At 36.2% G+C, this 17734-nt stretch overlaps 1 pseudogene; it reads right to left on the reverse strand.

Moving 5' to 3' along the window:
- Nucleotides 1–16978: 16978 nt before the first annotated feature.
- On the reverse strand, nucleotides 16979–17497 carry LOC106841162 (small ribosomal subunit protein eS1-like; annotated as a pseudogene).
- Between the last annotated feature and the right edge of the window lie 237 nt (nucleotides 17498–17734).

Genomic DNA, 17734 nt, shown 5'->3' on the forward strand with positions numbered 1-17734 from the left:
TCCTTTATTTCATTAGCAAAATGTTCAGTTCAATATTGAATGGAAATAATGAGAGTGAAAATCCTTGCCTTTTCCTAATAATAGACGGGGAAAAATCAGATAGTTCTTTCTTGTATATTCCATTTCTTTCCTTTTTCTATATTCATGTTTTCATTTAAATATTTGGACAAAAGTATAATAGCTCTTTCAAAATTCTTGCTACTTCCATCATCTTTGACATTTTTGGGTCTATTTCTATTGACTTAAAAAAAATTGCCTGATTTTGAGTCACATTTTCCAGTTTCCTGAAATGTTTAGAGATTTTTGAGTGGGTGCTGAACTTTGTGAAAATTGCATTGTTGGGTATATAGTTTTTATTTCTTTCTATGAAGAATGTTAAGCATTGCTTTGGCAGGCAGGTATTGGCAGATTAGTTAGATCCTTTTCAAGTCTACTTTTTAAAGCATTTCTAGGGAAGGCTTGAAGTAGCCTCCACTACAGAGACATTTCAGCTCCACTGCTAAGGCGTGACCCACTGCAGTCCCTTCTAAATTCCAGGAGATGAGTGAGGATTCTCTACTCTAGCTAATTGGAACCCAAACAGCTCCTTAACATTGCCAGCAGTGAGATAATAAATTTACAACTCCCTGATGGGTTGTTGCTGGCTTTCTAAACTTTCTCTTTACACATGTAAGAACTCTTATTCTAGAAGCACTCAAGGAGCACCAATTCTTGGCAGAATTTTCAACCTGCTGGCCTGCCCTGCAGATTTTAGACTTGCCAGGCGCCACAATCATGGGGGCCACTCCCTTAAAATAATCTCTCTCTCTCCCCACTGACTAATGCACTATCTAATGAACTTGGTGGTGGGGCTACAAATAGTGAAGATCTTGGGAGGAGCTGTGTCAGACAGAGAAGACATGTCCCAAAAATGTCTATTCCCTACGTAGAAAAGTGTGAGCCTGTGCTCTTGAGGGATGGCCTGGCTCCTGCTGCCCTGTGGCTTCTCTCACTGATACCATTCAAGTTACGTGTAAACAATAACTTACAGAATCATGTATCCTTGTTTCTTTAGTTCTACTCATCATGAAATCCTGCTAGAATTCTACCAACAGCGGCACTGGACCTAGCAGGTGTCCAGATTCCTCTTGCCTTGGGCCCACCCTAAAGGAAGAGTAAAGAATTAAATAGTATAAACAAAAAACAAAACAGAAAGGGAGATATAAATATCAGACAAAATGCAATCTAAGGTTAAAAAGATAAATCAGTAAATAGGACAAAGACAATCTCTATTACTGATGAAGCTGACAATTGGCATTAAAGCTAAAACTGTCTTAATTTTTCTCCTAATATGCTTTGAAATTGCAAAATGTGGCAGTACCATTTTAAGCTCTTTACATGTATTAATTAATTTATTCCCAAGTGAACCCTAAAAGTTAGGTGTTATAAAATCCATTTTCGATTGCAAAAAGGAAGACTGAAGGGGATAAAGTAATTTCTTCAAAGTTCCAGACCTGGTTAAGTAGAAGGGCTAGGATTGCACTCAGTCTATACCCACAGGCATTTTTTACTTTTTATTTTTTTGGTGAGGAAGGTTGGCCCTGAGCTAACATCTGTTGTCAATCTTCCTCTTTTTACTTGAGGAAGATAATCCCTGAGCTACTATCTGCGCCAATCTTCCTCTATTTTGTATGTGGGTCACTGCCACAGTGTGGCTCGATGAACAATATGTCGGTCCGCACCCGGGGTCCACACCTGCAAACCCTGGGCCTCCAAGGCAGAGTGCATGAATTTAACCACTATGCCAGGCTGGCCCCTCCACAGGCCATTTTTTAAAAATATAATGCAGCATGGTTTCTTCACTGTTCTTTTATCATACCCTTAAATGTATGAAGAAAAACTATAAAACCTACAAATACCATTTGAGAGAAATGTTATAGTTGTTTGATATTGTTATAAACTTTTCTCATTTCTAGAGGAAATAAGAACCCAAAACAACCAAATTTATTAGCTGAAGTATACAATCAGCAAAAATGTATTTCTCTACCTATCCTAATCAACTAAAATTAGGGTAAAAATACATAAATTTGGGAATGAGAAGAAGCACATAATCCAAATATAGTGAAAAAACATCATTGGATACATTACATAATCTTATGCCAATATGTTAAAATCTAGACAAAATAACTGACCACAACTATATAAAATTTAGCTAATATAAACAGAACAATAATTGTGGAAGAAATTGTTGAAATTTTCAAAAAACTATCTCAGGCTCATACTGTGTCACGGGCTGTTTCAACTGGAAGGTATTCATAATTCTTTTGTCATTTAAAGTTTTGCACAGCATAAAGAAAGAACAATTCTCATTTTGTAAAACTAGGATAATAGGATAAGCTTGGTATAAAAACCATAAACTAGTGTACATTAAGAGAAAAAAATTGCAGATAAATCTTTCATATTAATATAAACCATAAATCTTAAATATGAAATACTAGAAAAATTAATATTTCTGTGCATTTATAGAATCATGATTAATACATAATTACCCCCCAAATGTTAGACTGTCTCAACACAATAAATCCATTATTTGTTTTTTCATACTAACAGGACAAAAACAATATGTAAAGTGGAAAACTTGCAAAATGGTACGACAGGTATCAAAATGCAGTCAAATTCAAAATTCATACATCACTTTTAAAAGCAAAATCCTTATTAAGAAAAATATAGAAAAAATTTGTTTTAAATGAGAAAATATATCAACCTCAAACATCTCTCATTTAGAAGTAAAAAGCAGAAGTGCCATTATATCGCTACTATTTTGTAACACTGTTCTCAAGGTTTTAGCCTAGTTTCCTGTGGTCAGAGAAACTACAGAAGAACTCTAAGTACTTGAAAGCAGGAAGCAAACTCATGCCTCCTTACAGATATGATAGTTGCAGACCCCCCATTAAGGGGCCATCCATCCCTTCTTCCTTGCACAAAAGGCCAATACCCTTTGAAAAGAAATCTCCCCTCCAGACACAAGGAGTGAACTTTGATTCACCTAACTTGGCCCCAGGGATGCCATTCACTGGCGTTGCTAGGGATGCATGCAGACTTGGCAGCCGCCATGGCCCGCAGCACTCAGCGCCTGGTGGGTGATGGAGGCTGCTGGTCCCCGCACAGAAGCGTTCATTTTAGCTTCGATGCACACTGCTTCACCTTTCCTTGGCAGATTCAGAGGACCAGAATCCTTGACATGTTGTGAACTGAATGTCACCAGTCACAGGAATCTCACAGAATCTCCTCTATAAATATCTCGAAAAGTAAATCTTGAAAGATACACATCTTCCTCCACATAAAAGGACTACCTATCCACCTTTAGATTTGACTCCCTATTTTACTGCTCTTTCCAATCCAAAGAGCTTCTGTCCTCGGTGCCATCGGTCATCCTCCAGGACACAGGGCAAGCTAGCCGTGATGTCCTTCTCCCTCCATTCCGGTCTTCCTTATAGGGGAAAGGGATTGAGATATAGTTTCCCACCCACTCATTTCCCCCAAATACAAACTTAAAGCCATCAGAAAACATCTCCGGCAATTAACACTCATTTCTAGAACTCTAATTGGCTGATTCATGCTTGGCTTCTTCATTACATATTTTATAAATCATTTTATTACTTTATAAGCACTTCTTTCTACACTATTATCATCTATATAACACAGATGATTCAAAAAAACTGTTCCTGATCTCTCCTCCTGAGGCAACCACGCTCCACTATTCTAGTTGCTTTTTAGGGGGTATCTGGTATCTGCATTCATATTTCTGAAGAATATACTGATAAAGTTTCTTCTTGATTTTTAAAATTTAAATGTTGACCATTTACATTCTACAGGGGAAAATCAGAATTTAACATTCTCAGAACTCGATCCTCTCCTGAACATCGCCCACCTGCAACACAGAACACATATGCACACGCCCCCTTCTCTCACTCTGATCTATTCTATCCCTATTTTGGCGCTGTTTCTGTTTCTCTGTGTATTTCTTGTTCTCCTTTGGTTTGTTCTTCATACTTCGTTTTCGATTATTCCCTCAATTTTTGATAACCCTTCCTTCTCTGTTCATAGACACCAAATTGCTGGCTGGAGCTTGTGTGAGCCTTGTTGCTTTGGTGGCCTCCATAAAGGATGCTTCTGTGAGGAGTTGGCCACTTTATTTAAGGATTTCCAAATGCGAGAATTTGTAAAACCTTTCCCTTGGGCCAATCTGTTTAACCTCAGAATCCTTCATACTCTCCAATTTCTTGCCTAGGAGGAAAAGCCTAGACCCAATGGAGCAACGCCTATGCTCTCACCATGCAGTGTCCAGTTTCACTGAATCCACCTGTCTTCAGTCAGGGTTCCTAACCCATTAACCCATCCTGAGCGCTCCCTGCTGGGGGGCGGGGTGGAAGGGGTCAGAGATGGCCTCTCCTCTCTTGTCAATCATTTCACTATTTTCTTACCAGAAATAATACTTAACATAGGATACAAAAGTGACAAAAGGATACATAATTACAACAAATGAAAAATATTTCTAAATATTTGTCTCTTGATCAATTAGCATTCAGGAAGAATATTTAAGTAGCCTTCTTGCTAAATACCAAAGTACATAATAAAAATTTCTGAAACAACCTTCTCTTGAAACAACTCCTAAAATGAATCACCCACCTTAAAAAAGTTTAAAAATGGAGGAAATGCCCACAATCGTGGTTAATTTCACCAAACTACTAAATTCAGGCAAAGACACAACCTTGCTAAGATTAGAGATTTTATTACACACACTAAAGGTTAACCTAAAACCTGCATTTCCTGAAAAGCTTAAAGCTGAAGTCCTATAGTTACCAAATAATGATTCATCACCATGAAGGGCATTCTATGTTTTGAAGATTTTAAAAATTATCTGAGCAGTAGTAACTGAATAAAATATGATTTTTTTTCAACTCTTGCTTTTTTGGGTAGGAATAGCAAGTTTATTATTCGCCAGCAAATGGAATAATCGGCTAATTAGCAGCATTTGTTATGCGATGAATATTCAATTACCAGAAGAAAAGAGAAAAGATGCATCATACCTTAGTAAATTAATTCCTTTTTCTAGAGTGAATTTGCATCCACCTGGCAGAAAACATAAACAGTCTCTTAGTGAAAGCCTTGGGAGGTTTGCCAAAATTGAGAAATTAAGGGGTGTTTAACCCCTTCACTCTTTGTCAGAATACGATTGTCCCTCACAGATGTTTTCTTTATAATGCCATTGAGATTAATCACGTCTAAAACTAGCATATTTTACAATGCCAAGAATGTTAAATGTATTTCCTGTCATATTCAAAGATTCCTGTATTTCTTGTAAAGGAAAACTATAAAGAAATTGTAAGAAGCTATATAATTGAACACATGCAAGAGTAGGTGATATTTAACATGCAATCATAATGATTTTTTAAAATATTATGAAGCCTGTTACTACACAGGGCATTTTCTGACAGTTGTCAATTTTACTTTTTTCTTCCAACTGCAACTTCTGCTTTCCTTTCTCTTGGTGTTTATTTTTTCCCCACATTGAAGCCTTCTCCCTGAAATTTTGGGGTCCGAAAACCGAGATGTTGGCCTCTTGGTGATTTACCAAGACATCTGTGGAAGGTATGTTGTTTTAGGGAGCTCCAAACTGCCAGTTGGAGAAAAGACTGGTGGCTCAAGACCTTATCTCAGTTTTGTAGACATTACCATCCTTTAGAGTATTCTCTAGAAAGTAAAGCGACTGTGTCTCTACCTCAGCCAATGTTAAAGCCCACCATCAAAGGAGAGCTTGCTCGGCTGTGTTGAAAAGCAGGAGGGGTCACTTCGAAGCCTGTTAAATGCATTAACGTAAAGAGGGTTGAATTACGCACTGCTAAAAGGACCAGGTGGGAGTCAGGAAACATGATTTTTGCCTCGGCTCAGTCGTCAGTCTTAGGCAAACTACAGTATTCAGGGCCCTCACCTGCAAAATGTGGGCATTCCATTCAGAGATTCTAAGGATATTTGCAGATCTAATGTTCTAGAATTATGTGTTTCCTGAAGAGGGAATTACAAGTTGCAATTTACATCCATCACTGATCATAAAATGAAACGGTACCATTTAGGCTGTTATTCTGATTTTCCTGGGTTGTCTGATCTGTAATCCTAAAACAATATTGCAGCTACCGAACTGGAGTGGCAGCAGTTTATAAAACCATTCCTTTTACAATGAGCTCTCTCCATTGCAGTGAAATTTGGAAACAGGAATCTTTAAATGTATCCGATCCTCACACTGAATTTCATCAGGAAATTTGATCTCATGATACAAGTAAAAATCAGGAGTACTTAATTAGTGCCTATTTTCATTAACTAATGATCCAATTTAGGATTGATTAAGGTAGAGTGCCACTATTAGATAAATTTAGTACAACATTATTTAGAAATGATCGCTCATTTTTGTTCTACTAAATTGTAATTGATTATGGGTGGCTTTCCAATATATTTAAAATTATGTATGTGTTTTTATTACCTATCACTTATTCTCCTAATTACTGGTGTTTCGATGTTGGACTTATTGGAGAGGAATCAAAGGAGGGCAGGTGAGGAAAGATACAGATAAAGTGGATTTTAAAATTCACGAGATCTCTCCCTCTCTCTGAGCACAAGCACCAAGGGAAGGCCATGTTAGGACATAAGAAGATAGGAAGAGGGTTCTCCCCAAACACTGAATCTGCCATCATGTTGATCTTGGACTTCCTAGCCTCTAGAACGGTGAGAAGTGAGTCTCTTTCAAGGCCACAAGTCTTCGGCATTTTTATTATAGAAGCCCAAGATGACTAAGACTGGGGCCCTGTAGATAAAGCTTCCTCACGTTCACAGCTTCTCTACCTCTAATAGTAAACCGCCAGGTGACCAGGGCTGTGGGGTTTAGAGCAGAACTTGAAATCAATCATGGAAAATATGGCAGCTGGGGTGCTGTTTTATTACAGGAAACAGGGCAGCATGTTTGTCTCATGAAGAGGTAATGAATGAAATGGTGAAATGGAAATGCTCCTGGGACAAACTCTGTCTTCTGGACCATCTTTCCAAGGGCCAGTGTCCCTTGCATCTTTCTATCACTGCATGTTCTACATTGTTTTGCGATTACCCAATTCTGCATCTGTCTTCCCAACTAGAGTGCATACTACTTGGAATCATGGAATTGTTTTGTTCATATTTTCATTTCCAGGACAATTTACAGCAAATAATAAATACTTGATAAATATTTTATTGATTAATGTATACTTGAATTAAGGAAAAATAAAGGCCCTGAATCTCTTGTCTGTCTCTCTCATGGGAAACTCTAGGTTAACATAGTATTTTGATTTCATTACATTTTATAAGTAATCATGCCTTTTGGAATAATTATTGGTTTTGGAAATTAAAGTTCTGTAGTTCAGACTGACCACAAAAAAACATGTCCAGAAAATCCATATCTAGAAATTCTCTTTTTCTTTCAATAGAATGCACTATATCCTCTATTGCATGCATGGCACATGTGGAATATACAAAGAAATTGAGTCAGGAAAATAATGCACTTGTGTGCCAATCACATTATCGTATTTTATAAAACTATCCAGTGTTTAATTTTATCTTATTATTAAAGGTCCAGAATCTTTCTCTTCATAGAAGTGGAATGAGGATGTCAATGGTGGTACTTATTAAGAACTGTAAGATCCTCAGAGAAACTACTAAGTCAAAATTCTACTATTCTAAGTTAAACATACATAATAATTGAAATATACCCTTTTACAACTTGAGGAAAAGAGATAATCTTTAACTCTATAATGATTGTTTTATCTAAATTCCTAACACTATAGTAACCCAACAACTAATATCTGTCATTCAAGTCTTAAAAACCTTTTTCAAGTTTTTAATCCTCACATGGTACAGCAGAGAGTACAGGGGATCATTCCCCTCCCAGCTTCCTTAGCGTTCTGATTTCTTGCCAAGAGACAGAATCAGCCTGATGCACTTGAATTCAACTTCAAGTTGAAGTGCACACTAATTCAGTTAAAGCCTCTCTACGAATTTGAATAAATTAATGAAGCTTCCAAATTCTTGGTCAAATATCTGCGAAATGATGTAAGAGATCTAGACACCTTGCTTTCTGTACAACACCATTGAGTGTCTTGTTACTAGCCTGGAAGAAGGTTTTATGAAATTAAATATAAATACAACACTTCAAATGATGAATCATTTATAGCTTGTGTTTTATGAAATTACTTTCTGATTACCAAACTGTTAATATTCACTTGATGTTCAATTACCAAGGAATATGAGCCTTTTGGTAGAGTTGAAAAAAAAAGGTCAGTGAAGTATTTATTTGTTTAAATCATATTCAGGGATGAACAGTATTTTATTAGACTGGGAAAATAATTTTCTAGCAATCCTATACAAATAAAAGGAGTATCAGAACTGAATACTTTACACAAATCACAGTAATTACACACCATGATAGGTTTGATATATTATTCTTGACAAAAATGTTAAATGAACAAAGACGTTCTTACACTACGGACCTGGTAGACAGTTATGAATTTGGGTTTAAATTTTTGTAGAAAATATGAAAATAGAACAGCACATTTCCACTCCTAATTGAGTCCTTCACAATGCCCTGCATCAGAAATGATCTAGATTAAATCAGAAGTACTTGCTTAGAAGCAATAATTTGCAATGGGATGACATTGAATCATGAAAGAGATGTTAAAAATGCAAACCTATCGCTGAAGGAAAAGAACAGATGCATTCTTTCTGACTTGTGCATTTTGATATTTTCTACCATGGAAGCTATGAGATTTCCTTTTGAAAAAATACTTAGAAGTAAATACTCTCCCTCTAACGACATTAATATTGAATATTACTCAAAATATTATTTTTCACTTGTCTAAAGAATATAACAACACAGTGAAATAAAATAAAATTTCAGGATGAAGAATATTTGAAAAAAATGGAACAATGGCAAACAAACATTACAGTTTCTAACAATCAACACTATCTATTTCAAGGTTCCTGGACATCAAATGGGGATCTGTAAGATATGCTTGTAAATTACCAGGTAGTCCTGAGGGGGAAAAAGTACTTGAAAATTATATATCTTTGCTGTTGTATGCAACAGCAGAGTGAAATGGCCGTGACATTATGGCCTACAAAGCCTAAAATAATTACTTCCTAGCCCTTTATAGAGACAATAGATCTAAACAAAAATTTCACCATTTTCCTTGTCCCAAAGATTCAAAACATGCATTCATCTTTGTTGGTTCTCTCTCTCTCTCTCTGTGTCTCTGTCTTTTTCTCTGCCTCTCTCTGTCTCGTTGCACCTCTGTGCTTCTGACTCTTTCCCTCTTTTTATCAATTATTCCTGTCATTTTCTCCTTCTTGCATGTTGCCCACATTTATCCTTTTTTATATTCTAACCACTGCTTCCAGAACTTCGTTATTTACAGAGATAACTTTAAATCACTATTCTTTAGCCACCCTTCCAGGTAATTCCAGAGTAATCCCAGACCCTTCTTTCTGTACATACTCCTTGTTGCTCTAATGCTTCATTCTGTCCCACAAACTCTTCCAAGTTTGAACTCCTTGTAGCATACTGTACACCATCTGTAGTCTCCCACTCTCAGACATCCTAGGCTTATTTCGCAATATTCCAAAGAAGCTCCTCCAGGTCCTAGTCAGTCTGGTCTCCTCATTCCTCCCAGACTATATCCTATTCTAACCTTGGCTAAGGGCTCACATGGTTTCTCTCTCCTTAATTGCTTTCACTTTTTTTCTTTGCCTAAATATAAAATATCACTCATCCTTTATGAACCAACCTCAGAAGACTGCCTCCTTGAAATCGGCCCTATTTGAGGACTCTTTTCTATGAGACCTACAGTCTCATTAGAGCAGACTAGACGTTTCAGGTTTGAAAGGGACTCTGCTGGCCTCCTAGTGCTGCCATAACAAAAGTACCACAAACTAGGGGCCTTAACACAAGAGAAGTGTGTTCCATTGCACTTCTGGAGACAAGTCCAAAATCAAGGTATCAGCAGGGCCATGCTCCCTCTAACAGCTCCAGGAGAGAATCCATCCTTGATTGTCCTACGTTCTGGAAACTGCTGGCAATCCTGGCATTCTTTGGCTTGTAGATGCATCACCCCAGTTTCAGCCTCCACTTTCCCATAACTGTCTGTGTATCTGTCTGTCTCCAAACCTCTTTCTCCTCATTAGAACACTAGTCATTGGATTTAAGGCCCACGCCAATCAAGTATGACTTCAACTTAACCTGATTATATCTGAAAGACCGTGTTTTCAAATAAAGTCACGTTCACAGATAAGCAGGGTAAGGACTTCAACATGTCTTTTTGGGGAACACAATTCAACCCACAATAGGGACTCTCAAATGCGTCTACACTAACCATTCACTAATCTGACATGGGAAAGCCCAAGTAACTCTGCTTAAACACTTCTGTTGACATTAGAAACTCACACTTTGGAAAGTTAACAGTTTTATCAGTGGATAGCTCAGAATTACAGTAAGCAAAATATTAACTTCCTTGTAGGATTAGTCCATTGGCCTTGTTTCCCTAGTCCTATTCTTCAGTCCACACAGAACAAAGAGCATTGCTTTGTTAATATTATAGACCATTAATGATTAAAGACAGTTCATTCTCCCCTAAGACTTTCTGCAGGATACACATTCCTATTTTACTTGATTGCCTTTTTCTAATATGTCATGAACAGAGTGAAAACCATGACACCTACCTCTCAGGAAAGCTGATTTAGCTCCAATTGTCTGATTTTGAGAGAACATCTCTTAATTGCCTACTTTCATATGGAATTATAGTTCATCATATCATAATGGCTTTGATGTCAGACAGATGTGGCTATGAATCCCAAATTTGCCACTAAGCAATCATATTGCCATTAAAATTAAATAATTTCTCTGAGCCTCAATGTCTTACTTGGCAAAATCAGAATATAACATTTGCCAATAAAGAGTTAATGAAAGTAATAATTAGATGATAGATAATTAGCACAGAGGTTGGTAGACTTAATAACTGTTACCTTATAATTTTTATTGGTCTGGCTATATAGACATCTCATTTAACACATCAGAACCTACATTATATTAAGCATGGCCTAGAGCCCTTAGTGGTAATTCATGCCCTTACAGCACCTTGGCAGATAATAGGGACTTGTGCATTGTTTTGCAGACCTAGCTATTCTTATCTCGCTGACTGTCACAGAGCAGGAACAGAATAGTTCTAATCATATCCAGAGTTTCTGTGGAGAAGTGTGCTTAGAAATTTATTTTTCCACGTCAGTAAGTGGGATAATTCAATTCTCATCCTCTCCATTAAATCCCTCTCTCACCTCTCAAGGAGTAATCTCTGAAGAACTGGGAAATTATCTTGTTTCTCTAAATAAATAGAATGTCTTACTTGACCTTTCATCTGTTTGCAGGACTTTAGTTTTCCATTCTTCATATATCTCCCATCAATCCTCAACAAATGAGGCAGATACTTCTAGTTGCCACCTGATATCCATTTTCCCCTAAAAACAAACAATTTTATTTGGAGAAGTGACATACCCAACTGAAATACTATATTCACCAGCTAGAATAATCCATCTGATTAAATTTTGGTCAATGAGACATAAGTAAAAGTGTTTTTGGGACTTCCAAGAGGGTATTTTAAAGAGAGCTGACTTATTTGGGAAAGAGCCTGAGAATACAGCCATGATTTTTAGAGCTCTAGCAGATCTCTTAGAATATGAAGTCGGCAGATGATGGATGTCAAGAAGATTTCATAGAAGTGTAGGATAAAGCTGGGTCCATGACGTCCGTGGAGAATCCAGTCCAGCCCAGACCTTCCTTTGCACAAGAGAAAACTATTCTTGTATCTTTTGAAACCAATCATATTTTGTGCTTTCTGCTATATGCAGATCAATCTAATTCAGTTCTTATCCTAAAGCTAACTGAGGATGAACTTCAAATAGACATCTGGATCACTGAAAAAGAGGAATGCTTGGCCTTATTTGCCAACTCCTGCTCTGATCCATCCAAGAAAAACTCCCAGGATACTTTGTGGTTAAGGAATTGGAGGTTTGAAGCAAGGGCAGTATTCTGTGCTTGTGGAAGAATTTTTGTGTGATGATAACTGGACATCATATTGTTAAACACCCGGCCTGGTTGCCACACTTGAACCATCCCAGACTTTGATTATTTCTTTAAGAATATTTGACTCAGATATCTTTTCCTAGGAAGAATTCAGGACTTCATGGCATATCAATGCTTCTGCTGCCAAACTAGAAAAAAGATAAATTAAAAATAAACCTTATCAATTAATATCATGAACTGTTTAGATGAAATACAATTCCAGGGAGAGAAGAACACTTCCAAGATGAATTACGTGGAAATAAACACAGACAAACCAAATGAGAACAGGGGTTATTTATTCAGAGCTTGCAATAAGAAGGGAATCAGCCACCATCACATCATTTGGCAGAGACTCAAAGGCAGGCAGAGGACTAGAAAAGTTTTATGTTGGAAGAAAAGGGAAAGTTTAGGTATGCCTTCATTGGAGGTTGTTAGTATGGGGAAGCGGGAGGCAGGCCAAGTAGAAATGGGGCATCTTATGTGATTATTTTGGAAGCATTATCTGACTTTCTCCAGTTGGTTCTGGGTTGGAAGTGAGGGCAAAAGCTAGGGAAGCCAGGAGTCATTGTCCAAGTTCTGACTGTTCTGGGCTGATTGCTCCAGAGATTCTGATTTGACTTTCTGGACTGTTTGCTGCAGAGTTTGTGGGTCAGAAGTCTGCTCTCATATATGGTCTTACTATTGTCCATTTATACATATTCATCACTCAGGTCAACCGTTTCACTTAGGGGGCATTTGTAGATCCTGGGTGCTAGCTGAAGATGGGGGTAAGCTTAGGTTGAGTCCTTGGGAAAGAGAAACCAATAATTGTTTTAGCAGCTGTGCACAAATGGAGTAACACATTATAACCTTGAAGGGCTTCAACCGCACGACTATGTTTTCTCATGAGATAACTGCTGTCTGGCTGTGTTCTGCAGTGTGAGGGGCTGAAGAGTTAATCTGAATGTTTCTAAAAGACAGAATAAAATTTCCTGCAGTATTGCCAGGTTTAAGAAACAAAGACCTGTTGGAGAAAGAGATGGCTTTAAGCACAGTACTGTTCTCTGCCTCTGGCATTTGCCTGTTTATGAAGCTGTGTAGGGCAGGGAGCTGAAGAGCTGGGCAGGAAGTCTCTGAACTCTTGCAAATTTTCAGAGCTGAAGAGAGAGAAAACCATGAGGCTTGCAATCTAGTAACTTAGAAGGCCACACCTGTAAATAAAGGTGAAACAAAGGAAGACTGAGTCTTCCCAAAGCTGCAAGCCAGCCCTGACCAAGATAAATCTCTGCATGCATTGAGAGAATACATAATTCCCTCACTTTAGTTGTCTTATAGTGAAAAATAGAAAAAAATATATGAAACCCTATTTTTTGACAAAACGCCTAGAATATGTTACAAATATTCACAAACTTGCAAATTGATAAATATACAAAAAATGAGTGCATATAATCAGTTAACCAATAGAACAAAGAGACAACAGCAGCAAGCCCAGAAATGATCCAGATATTTAATTTATTTCATTCCATAGTATATGTAATTTCATATATTATGACTTATGAATCAAATATTTTAAGATATATCTTGAGACATTTGGATTTTCTCAAAGAAACTTAATACATAAACAGTTTTTATAAGAATACACAGATAACTAAGTAAGTCTAAAGTTGAAAAATAAAAATGCTGATTGACCTATCACACAGTAAGGCAGAGTTCACACTCATAGAAATAAAAATCACTGGTATTTTCCAACAATAGAAAAATAGGTCATTGAAACAACATGGAGAGGTTACAGATAGACATGTATATGTAGAAATTTAACATAGAATACATTTGGCAGCATAAATCAATGATGAAATGAAATATTGTCCATAGATATTGGGTAAAGTGGCTCACCATACGGGGAAAAGCGAAAACTCCTTCTATAATCCTACACACAAAGGAACTGGACCAGCCCCAGTGGCTAGTGGTTAATTTCAGTGTGCTCCACTTCAGTGGCTCAGGGTTCAGCTCCTGGTCAAGGACATACACCGCTCATCTGTCAGTGGCCATGCTGAGGCAGTGACCCGCACACAAAAAATAAAGGAAGATTGGCAACAGATGTTAGCTCAGGGAGAATCTTCCTCAGCAAAAAGAAAATAAAAAAAGATAAAACTAAACCAAATGATGACAACTTCATAAAATTTTGGAAGGTTTTGATTAGAGTTAAGACAGTCTAAATTTTTGGTACTCTCTTGGTAGAGAATAAAGACATCAATTAACATTAGATTCAAATTAAGTAAAGGGGTTAAATTTCTATGAGAACCGCTGAAATATTAATAAAAAGGCTGATTTTAGGGTAGTAGGGGAAAGATGGAATGAGGAATAACATCACAGCAGATGGAGAAGAGAGCCAATGGGACTAAATACTGTTCATACAATAAATAGAATGCAAGCACAACAGGGTACAAATGATCAAGACGTAGCTGCAATTGAAATAAATGTATCAATTAGAAGGCAATGAGGGTCATATAGGAAAATAATACATAGAAATATATATTTTTAAAAATCCAGGAGGATATTTAGAAAAATAAAATGTGACTCCACTATTATTATATATGTCTAAAATAGACATTGAGTACAAAAGTATTACTAGAGAAAAGCAAGCAAGCATAAAATTGTAAGTTAAGTTCATTAGCAAGTTTGACAAATTCTAATCTTGCACACGCCCAATAACAGAACCTCAACACATATAAAGCAAACATTCACACAACTAAATAGAAAAAAAATCAGAGAGAGAGTCTAACATACTTCTTCTAGTAAATTATAAATCACTAAGGATAGAGAAGATTTGAAAAGGAAAACTAATAACATTCATCTGATGCAGATAGACTCTTGCATCCAACAAGTTAAGAATAAATATTTTTCTCAATGATAGAAAATTTTTAAAATAACACATACGTAGTAATAGAAATACCTCACCATTATTAAAAGATTGGGTTTATAGAGACTATGTTCTCTGACAGAAAGATACTTAAAAATCACATTGACAAAACTAGGAAAAAACCCAACATTCTAAGTTTAAGAACATGATTCTACTTAAATCAGAAAGTAGAGAAGTCATAATGAAACTAGGAAAATATTATTTTATTCTATATAGCTAAGGTGGTCCTCACAGAAAAAAAAAATTGTCTTCAGAAAAGGAATGAAGTTTGATAAATATATATAATTACTAAAATTTAGCACTGAGTATAAAAGAAACTACACAAAAATGAGAGAAAGAAGGAAACACCCAAGAAAATAAAAGGAATGAATAAAACAGAAACCAGAGATACAATAGATAGGATCAACAAACCCAAAACATTCTTTGAAAAAACTGATGATGTTGACAAAATTCTGGAAAATTAATTAAGAAAATAAAAAGGAATGCACAGTAACAATATTAGAAATAAAAAAATGATTACTAATGCTATAGATACTAAAACTTATTAGAAGATACTATGAACAATAATGCCAAATTATTTAACACTGAGATAAAATGAATTCTATGAAATATAAAATTTCTAAAAGTTGAATGTGAAAGAAAAAAATCCTGAGTCCTTCTATTCACAGCTAGCTAAGAATTTTTACCATGAGCTTATGTTGTGCTTTTTGGATTTTCTGCCTTTATTAAAATGAATATACTATTTTTTTCCTTTAATAAGTTGAATTATATTAACTGCTTCTAATATTTAGCCAATTTTGCATTCCTGGGGTAAACTCTTTTGATTGTGATAAATTATATTTTTTATGTCTTTCTGGGTTTGGTTAATAAATATTTGTTTAGGATTTTGTGTCCTTGCCCCACAAGAATATACAAAAATAAATACATCGGCATTTTAAAATCTTCTGATACAGATCAACAGCAATCTCAGGTGGTTTTATTTGCAAATTTTATTAAACGCTAAAGAACAAATAGTTCTATTCCTCCTAGTTTTTTTCCAGACTATGAAAAAAAAGGAAATAGTCATCAGTTAATTTCATAAGGTCAGCATAACATTAATACTGAAATCTACTAAGTCATTATGAAAAAAAAAGTCTTATTCTTCCTCATGAACAAGGATCTTAAAAATTTACATAGAGGCCTTAAGGGGGTCCAGTCATATATACCGTCCAGATGGTCTCAACAACACTTTACTCTCAAGGCTGTGTCCTTGAAACAGCTCCTGCTATGAGAATGGTGGGCAGAAGGTATATTCCAAGGACAGGAGAGAGGGTGAGGAGACTCTGAATGCCTGGTCCAGCTGCAGGGTCAACCTGAGGTCACATCCTCTCGATTACCTCCTCCAACAAATACGTAATGCACACACACACATTCGCAACAGGAAGAAAAACAAACCTAAGTTACTTTCTTACCACATATTAAAAACTGAGAGATGGTTTAAAAATGTATAAGTAAAAGGCAAAGTTATAGAATCTTTAGGGGTCGGTATAGGAGAAAGTCTCACTGGGTAGTTAGGAATTTCTTAACCAACATAGAAAATTACAAAAAATAAAGGAAAATATTAATAAATGGAAGTACATTATTAAAATAAAGTATTTTGTTTATCACATTTCACTAGAGAAATTGGAAAGGTAGGTCATAACTTGACATTTATATAAATCAGTTAGTCATTTAGAAATGGAGTTCTGAATTTCCAAGGATTATCTTAAAAGACTATGTGGTTTAAAGCAAGTTTCAGTCTTTTCCCCAAACTGGATTTACACTATTATTTTTCCACAATAAGACTTGTTATTTGTCATCATTAAATGTCTGAATTTTGAACAGATTCTTGGACTAGTTGCTCATATTTTTCTCAACTCAAACTTGGACTTCTACGGCATTTCTGCTTTTCTAACAAAGTCACCACAGAGACTGCAAGTCTTTTTTGTATCTTTTCCAGTACTGTCTGCAATCAATTTATTGACCACTTCTTTCAGGTCATTTGTCTACAGCTCTTGGGTCATAATTTCCGTCACCTTCTTTCAGATTTGGCAGATCCATGGTTCTAGCTGAAGAGGTCTTCTGAATCCGATCATTACACTTTGTAGTAAAACAGTGGTCAGGCAGCTTTTACCCAGAATATCCTCAGTAATAAGCTTGAATTTTCTAAGTACAGCTTCACCATTCTTCAGATCAACAAGTTTCACCTGAAAAACACAACTCTTGAGGTCGTAGGATGCAATTTTGGTTCCTCGAGTCCTTGTGGCTAGCATTTTTCCAACATAGCTCATATCAAATACAGCTGGTGCTTTCACATCATATTAATCTTTTTTAGAAAATAGATCAACTACTTTCTTCTTGGTTCCCTCTTTGCCGCCTTTTGTAAGATGCTTGCTCATACCAACCGCCATGGTGCTGCTCTGAGAGCCAAAAGGCTTGCACGATTATTTTATTTTGCAATTTTTACAGGCAATGCAAAGTAGCTTGACCCCAGTCCATAATCTCAGAAACAGAAAACTACTTAGATTTTCTAAAGCCTTTGTGTACAATGGATAAAAATCTATCATCACACATCATTTCCTTGTAACTGCCCCCAATTTTTTTTTTAATGAAAAGCAATCTAGGCAGAAATGAAACATGTTTTGAGG

This window comes from Equus asinus, chromosome 1 (genome assembly GCF_041296235.1).
Source record: "Equus asinus isolate D_3611 breed Donkey chromosome 1, EquAss-T2T_v2, whole genome shotgun sequence".
Taxonomy (NCBI): domain Eukaryota; kingdom Metazoa; phylum Chordata; class Mammalia; order Perissodactyla; family Equidae; genus Equus; species Equus asinus.